The sequence below is a fragment of the Desmodus rotundus genome, chromosome 13 (assembly GCF_022682495.2).
Source record: "Desmodus rotundus isolate HL8 chromosome 13, HLdesRot8A.1, whole genome shotgun sequence".
Taxonomy (NCBI): domain Eukaryota; kingdom Metazoa; phylum Chordata; class Mammalia; order Chiroptera; family Phyllostomidae; genus Desmodus; species Desmodus rotundus.
In genome coordinates this window covers 42033479-42041706 of record NC_071399.1, presented here as the reverse complement: position 1 = coordinate 42041706, position 8228 = coordinate 42033479, and the positions used below count along the sequence as shown (strand labels likewise).

General features: G+C 38.6%; 1 pseudogene; it reads left to right on the top strand.

Moving 5' to 3' along the window:
• The first annotated feature begins 595 nt into the window (after nt 1-595).
• Nucleotides 596-1828, top strand: LOC112321537 (phosphoglycerate kinase 1-like; annotated as a pseudogene).
• Nucleotides 1829-8228: the final 6400 nt, after the last annotated feature.

Here is an 8228-nt window from a genome sequence, read left to right as displayed (position 1 = left end):
CTGTTAGACTCTGGTTATGATTTTGGGCCGAATTAACCATGAAGAGTCCTTCTTGGCAGGTATTTTCCTTCTCAAAATCAACATTAGAAAACTCCTACTTAACCATTTTGCTGATATCACTCTGCAGGTCCCCTTTTAAAGAATGAGAATAGCCCTGGCTGGTGTAGCTCAGTGGATTGGGTGTGGGCTGCAAACCAAAGGGTCACCAGTTCAATTCCCAATCAGAGCACATGCCTGGGTTGCAGGCCTGGTACCCAGTACAGGGCATGCAAGAGGCAACCATACATTGGTATTTCTCTCTCTCTTTCTTCTTCCCTTCCCCTCTCTCTAAAAATAAATAAATAAAATCTTTAAAAAAAAGAATGAGTACACGTGGGAAGATTCATTTATCTTTGTTCATTCATACCTTGCAGAGAATTATTTTTATACTTTCTGATTGTATAAAATCTGAGCAATTCATGGCATTTTGTTTAAAATCAAATATCAAATTGAGGCTATCAAACTCAGCTGTCGGCACATGTTTCCTAGTGCATGATTGCTGCTATCCCCATCACTGTACAATCCCTCGGTCTCTTGCCTCTGCTGTACTGCCAAGATGTCACTTTCTAACAAGTTGACTCTGGACAAGCTGGATGTGAAGGGCATGAGAGTGGACTTGAATGTTCCTATGAAGAACAACCAGATAACAAATAACCAGAGGATCAAGATTGCCATCCCAAGCATCAAATTCTGCTTGGACAATGGAGACAAGTCAGTTATTCACATGAGCCAGCTGGGTTGGTCTGATGGTGTCCCCATGCCTGACAAGTACTCCTTGGAACCAGTTGCTGTGAACACTCAAATCTCTGCTGGGCAAGGATGTTCTGTTCTTGAAGGACTGTGTGGACTCTGAAGCGGAGAAAGCTTGTGCTGACCCAGCTGCTGGGTCTGTCATCCTGCTGGAGAACCTTTGCTTTCATGTGGAAGAAGGAGGGAAGGAAAAAAGATGCTTTTGGGAACAACATTAAAGCTGAGCCAGCTAAAATAGAAGTTTTCCAAGCTTCACTTTCCAAACTAGGAGATGTCTATATCAATGATACATTTGGCACTGTTCACCAGCCCACAGCTATGGTAGGAGTCAATCTGCCACAGAAAGCTGGAAGTTTTTTGATGAAGGAGCTGAACTACTTTGCCAAGGGCTTAGAAAGCCCAGAGTGACCCATCCTGGCCATCCTGGGTGCAGCCTAAGTTGCAAACAAGATGTGGATAATCAATAACATGCTGAACCCAGTCAATGAGATGATTATTGGTGGTGGAATGGCTTTTACCTTCTTTAAGGTTCTCAACAGCTTGGAGATTGGCACTTCTCTGTTTGATGGAGAGGGAGCCAAGATCATCAAAGATCTGATGTACAAAGCTAAGAACGGTGTGAAGATTACCTTGCAGTTTGACTTTGTCACTGCTGACAAGTTTGATGAGAATGCCAAGACTGGCCAAGCCACTGTGGCCTCTGGCATACCTGCTGGTTGAATGGGTTTGGACGGTGGTCCTGAGAGCAGCAAGAAATAGGCTGAGGCTGTAGCTAGGGCCAAGAAGATTGTGTGGAATGGACCTGTCGGCATATTTGAATGGGAAGCTTTTGCCTGAGAGAACAAAGCCCTCATGGACAAGGTGGTGAAAGCCACTTCCAGGGACTGCATCCCATCATAGGTGGTGGAGACACTGCCACTTGCTGTTCCAGGTGGAACACGGAGGACAAAGTCAGCATTTTAACCCTGGGGGTGATGCCAGTTTGGAGTTACTGGGAGGCAAAGTCCTTCCTGGGGTGGATGCTCTCAACAATGTTTAGTACTTTTGCTGCCTTTTGGTTCCTGTGTGCATCCCCTAACTCTACTTAGTGCTTTCCACATCTCTACTTGTTACTGGCTAAAATCATCCCCCATGTCAAGATTCAGCCAGTGGCCAAGAGATGCAGTCCAGGAACACTTAACACAGCTACACAGCAGCATACCAGCTCATCTTTACTGCACCCTGGATTTGACTACGTTCTTCAGGATCCCGCTTGAATTTCTTAGTGGCTAAACCATTGTGCATTCTAGAATGCACAAATATAAGTATAAAATATATTTATATTTTACCTGCGAAACTGTTAGTTTACTTCTCTTCTTGCAGTAGCTTACTCTGGTTAGCACTGGCATTGTTTTGCTACTCAGCATGAAAACAAGATAAAATTTCAGTTGTAGGGAGAGAGGGAGATGAAGTTGGAGATCTATTAAATAAATAATAAAAGTATTCATTGAAACTGGAAAAAATTGAGGGCATCAATGATGGATATTATTTAAATGATGGATATTATTTAAATGATGGATAAATTCAATACTTTGAGGATTAACTTCAACCAGGGTGACTATGAAAAAAAATGAGCTTCTGTGCTGTCTCTGAATGAAATTCCAAGAGTGTTGATCCAAAGAACATCTTTGAAACCAGACAGCACTACTTGAACATATGATCTCTTATAGCACCCACTTTGAAAGTCAGTTCTGTCTTGGCTTTTCTTAAATTTAACAAATTTGTTTTCAAAATTGAGTTTCATACAAAGCCCAAAGTGAGCAGAAGGAAGAAAATAATAGAGATCAAGGCAGAAATAAAATAGAATCTAAAAAAATACAAAAGATCAATGAATCCAAGAGCTGGCTCCTTGAAAAGATAAACAAGATTGACAACACTTAACCAGACTCATCAAGAAGTAAAGAGAGAAGAACCAAATAAATAAAATCAGAAATGAAATAGGAGAAATAATAACTGACACTCAAGAAATACAAAGGATTGTAAGAAAATATTATGAACAACTACATGCCAACAAACTGGACAACCTAGGTGAAATGGATAAATTCCTAGAAACATGCAATCTTCCAAAATGAAATTCTCAGGAAGAATCAAGGAATTTGGATAGACAGATTATACCTAGTTAAATTGAAGCAGTAATCTAAAAAAACTCCCAAAAAACAAAAGTCTTGGACCAGGTAGCTTCAAGTGTGAATTTTACCAAACATTCCAAGAAGATCTAATAGCTAGCTCTCCTTCTCAATCTATTTCAAACAATTCAAGAGGAGGGACAATTCCCAAGCTAATTTTACAAGGACAGCATTATCCTAATTCCAAAACCAGATAAAGGCACTACAAAAATAGAAAATTATAGGCCAACATCCCTGATGAACATAGATGCTAAATCCCCAACAAAATATTAGCAAATTGAATCCAGCAATATATCAAAAAGATCATACACTGACCTGGCTGGTGTGACTCAGTGGATTGAGTGCCAGCATGCGAACCAAAGGGTCAGCAGTCTGATTCCCATTCAGGGCAAATGCCTGGGTTATGGGCCAGGTCCCCAGTGGAGGGAGCATGAATAAAAAGTTTTTAAAAAATCATACACCATGATGAAGTAGGATTTATTCCGGGAATGCAAGGTTGCTACAACATTCAGAAATCAAGAAATGTGACATACCACTTAAACAAAATGAAGGATAATAACCACATGATCAGATCAGTAGAAGCAGAAAAAGCATTTGATAAAAATCCAGCACCCATGTATGATGAAAACTCTTAGCAAAGTGGGAAAAGAGGAAACATACCTAAACATAATAAAAACCATATATGACAAACCCACTGCCAGTGTCATGCTCAATGGGCAAAAACTACAAGTGTTCCCCTTAAGATTGGGAACAAGACAGGGATGTCCACTTTCACCTGTCTTATTCAACATAGTACTGGAAGTCATAGCCACAGCAATCAGATAAGAAGAAGAAATAAAGGCATCCAAATTGGAAAGGAAGAAGTAACACTGTCGTTATTTGCAGATGAAATGATACTGTACATAAAGAACACTAAAGATTCCACCAAGAAACTACTAGAACTGATAAATTAATTCAGTAAAGTAGCAGGATAAAAAGTCAATATCCAGAAATCACTTGCATTTTTATATGCCAATAATGAACTATCAGAAAGGGAAATTAAGATACCAATTCCACTCAAAATTGCTTCAAAAAGACAAAAATACCTACAAATAAATCCAACCAAGGATGTAAAAGACCTATACTTGAAAAATCATGATAATGAAGAAAGAAATGAAGAAGATACAAATAAGTGGAAGCACATGCCATGTTCATGGGTAGGAAGAATTAACATTGTTAAAATGTCCACACTATCAAAAGCAATCTATAGATTCAAAGCAATTCTTATTAAAATACCAATGATGCATTTCACAGAACTAGAACAAATATTTCAAACACGTATATGGAACCACAAAAAAGCCTCAGATTAGCAACAGCAATCTTGAAAAAGAACAAATTTGGAGGAATCACACTACCTAGTATCAAACTATAATATAAGGCCATAGAAATCAAAATAGCATGGTGCTGGCATACAAACAGACACATAGATCAATGGAACAGAATAGAGAGCCCAGAAATAAACCCATGTCTTTATGGTCAATTAATATTTGACAGGAAGCATGCACATGCAGTGGGCTAAAGCTAGTTTATTCAATAAATGGTGTGGGAGAAATTGGACTGGTAAGTCCAGGAAAATGAAACTAGACCACCTTCTTAAACCACAACAAGAATAACTTCAAAATAGATTAAAGATTTAAATGTCGGAATCAAAACCATGAAAATCCTAGAAAACATAGCCAGTAAAATCTCAGACATTGCTCGTAGCATATTTTTTTCTGATATATCTCCTCAGGCAATGATAACAAAAGAAAAAAAAATAAACAAATGGGACTACATCAAACTAAAAAGTTTTGCACAGCAAAGGAAATCATCAACAAAATAAAAAGACAACCCATAGAATGGGAGAACATATTTTCCAATACATCTGACAAGGGATTAATATCCAAAATTTATAAAGAACTTATACAATTCACCACCAAAAAAACAAACAACCCAATTAAAAAATGGGCAAAGAACCTGATCAGACATGTCTCCAAAGAGGACATACAGATGGGCAACAGACATATGAAAAGATGCTCAATGTTACTAATCATCAGAGAAATGCAAATGAAAACAACAATGAGATATCACCTCACCCCTGTCAGAATGACAATCATCAATACTTCAACAAACAATAAGTGCTGGCATGGATATGGAGAAAGGGGAACCCTTTTGCATTGTTGATGGGAATGCAGCCACTGTGGAAAGCAGTATGGAGATATCTCAAAAATTAATGATGGAACAGCCTTATGACCCAGTGATTCTACTTCTGGGAATTTATCCAAAGAAACCTGAAACACTAATTTGAAAGAACATAAGCACCCTTATGTTCTTTGCAGTGTTATTTACAATCACCAAGATATGGCATTAGCACAAGTGTCCATCAGTAGATGAGTGGGTAAAACAACTGTGGGACATTTACACCATGGAATACTGCTCAGCCATAAAAAAAAAAGAAGATTTTACCCTTTGTGACAGCATGGATGGACCTGGATAACATTATTCTAACTGAAATAAGCCAGTCAGAGAAAGACAATTACCATGATTTCACTCATATGTGAGATCTAATGAACAAACTGAACTAACAAGCAAAATAGAGACAGACTCATAGATAGAGAGCAGGCTAACAGCTCTGTGTGGAGGGTTAGTGGGTAAGTGATCGAGCAGAAAGGAAAAAGATTCATGGACATGAACAACAGTGTGGTGATTGTGGGAGGAGGGGGGAAGGGGGGTAAACGGTAATGGAAAAATTACAATAAAATACAATAAAGTTTTTTAAAACTGAGTTTCATTCTTTTATGAATTGTTTGTAACAGAGGCTGCTAGACCTCACCAGTATCAAACTTTCCTCTCCTTCCTGGTCACACAGCTGGACTGCACCTCCCAGGTCCCTGTTGTCTGGGGGGTGATCATAAACTAGTCTTGGACAGTGAAATGTGGAGATAAGTGATGTGTGGCATTTCCAGATGTGTCCCCTAATTCTTCCTTGGGTTGTCTGTGTCCCACTTGCCTTGTTTGTGTACTGGATGCAGAGAATCTTCTGAGGACTCCAGGACTCTAGAGGATAAAAGGGCCACTAGATGAATGAAGCCTGAGTCATTGAATAACTACACAGAACAGAGCTCCCTGCTCCCCTAATCCATATTGGATTGAGAGTCTTTTTTGGTTAAGCCAATTAGACTTGGCTATTGTGGGTTGTGGCAGTGAGCTTCTTCTGAGTAATATACATCATACCTCTTAGGTTCTAATGAAATTGCTGAGACTCTGTGGGTGACACCTACCTGGACACAACTTCTGCTCTTGGATTTGTGTAACAGTGGTGATGTGCCCTTTTAGAACCCAGGTAAACCCCTCTTTTTGACTTAGTTTTTGTTTCACTCTCAGTCAGTGTCAATCAGTCTAACAACGTTAGCAGGAGATTTCCATGAGGACAGTTAGCTGTGTTGCTGATAACAGACTTTGACTTTCCAGAGTCCATTGCTTTAGAGTTTATCACTCCTGTCTTCACCAACTCTATTAACAGGACTTAGAACTTCAGCCCCCATGTCCCCACAAAGTGCCTGGAATCTTTCCCACATTTTCTTGAACAGGTGCTTTGAGATTATGAACTGTCAGCACACAGAGTCAGAACTGTCAATAACACAACCAGTCTACTGAATTCCAGATAATTAGAAATATATTTTAAATCAGCTTCAAGTTCCATTTTTGTGTCCTCAGGGAGAGATATGCACAAATCCATTCTATTTGTGTTGTGGAATGAGTCAGAGTGCAAACAAGTAATTTGACACAATTGACCAAATTCTCAAGTACTAAGTTCAAAAACCCCCAGTAGACCTAGTAGAGAATTAAGGAATTTCTCTGGCTGCTCAAATTTGCTAAATGTGTATTTTTATAGACTTAGCTACATAGACTTACTAGCTTCTCAATAATTTAATATGGGTACAGGTCTGGATTTTGTTGTCAGTATGTCTCCTGGAGGGGCCCAGATGCAAAGACCATGTCTGCTAGATAACCCTGTGTGTAAATGTGGGCTGTGGTTCTAACAGCTGCTGACAGTTGTGGTGAATAAGAATGTTTTATAGTATTTTACTTCCAGCAAAAATGTTTATGGTCATATAAAAGTCAAAGTAGCCCATGGTCATGTATTTTGGTTGAAAAGAAATTACAGAGAAGCACTAGTTTGAGTAGCCCTGGGTTTTTGCTTTGTTTTGTTTTGTTTTAGATTAACAAATACTTTTATACATTCATAAATTTGAATTGCTTATCACTTTCTCAGAACTGCATTCCATTTGTGTGAACTAAGTGACAAATTGCATGGCCTGGAGTCAGCTAAGAGAAGTTATAGTTCAACCTCTTCAAATGACAGTCACATACTTAACAATGCATAAAACTGGTACTAAAATTAATGGCTCTGTGTAAAAAAAAATTGAGAGGCCTCTAAAGGAGATGTTATTGCTCTAATATTCACAAATGTAGGTAAAAATCACACCTCTGAGGATTAAATTGATGCTAGGAAAAACATGATTGCATATAAAGGATCTACATAAGCCGTGTATAATATTGTAAGCCAGACACTGTTCTTAGTCAGATGTATCAGCAAACAGTTCAAAGTCCATGAATTATAACACATATTCTAGTTCTAGGAAGGTGATACATAATAGATTTTTAATAGAAGGTCAGGAGGTGACTGATGATGCTTTGATATAAACTAAAGCAAGGTAAGTGTACAGACAGTTACAGGTGTTGCTATTTTACATAAAGTGGTCAGGGAAGTCCTCTCTGAGGAAGTGACATTTGATGGGAGACCTGAGAAATGGGAAAGACTGAATCAAGCAGGGATGTGGAAGGGGGTAAAGATACGAACGTGGAATGTTCAGCATACAAATGTTATTCATAGCCATGAACTTGGATGAGATTGTCTAGAGAGAGGATATTGAGAGAAACTAGATAAGCAAGAGAAGGGAAGCACTACCAAATCACTCCATCATTTAAAGGATTCAAAGAGGAAGAATAGCCAGCAATGCTGACCAAGAAAAAGAAACAAGTCAGATGGGAGGAAAACCTGGAGCATGTGTTGTATCTGAAAAAAGGTGGAGGAAGTGCTATAAGAAGGAAGCTTGAGCATGTGGTTATCCATATGGAAAAAACATTATAATTAAATCTCCACCTTACCTATATCACAAAAACAGGTGCCACTTGGACAAAATACCTAAATGAAGAGCATAACTTTAAAAGTTTTGTAAAAGTTATTTTATT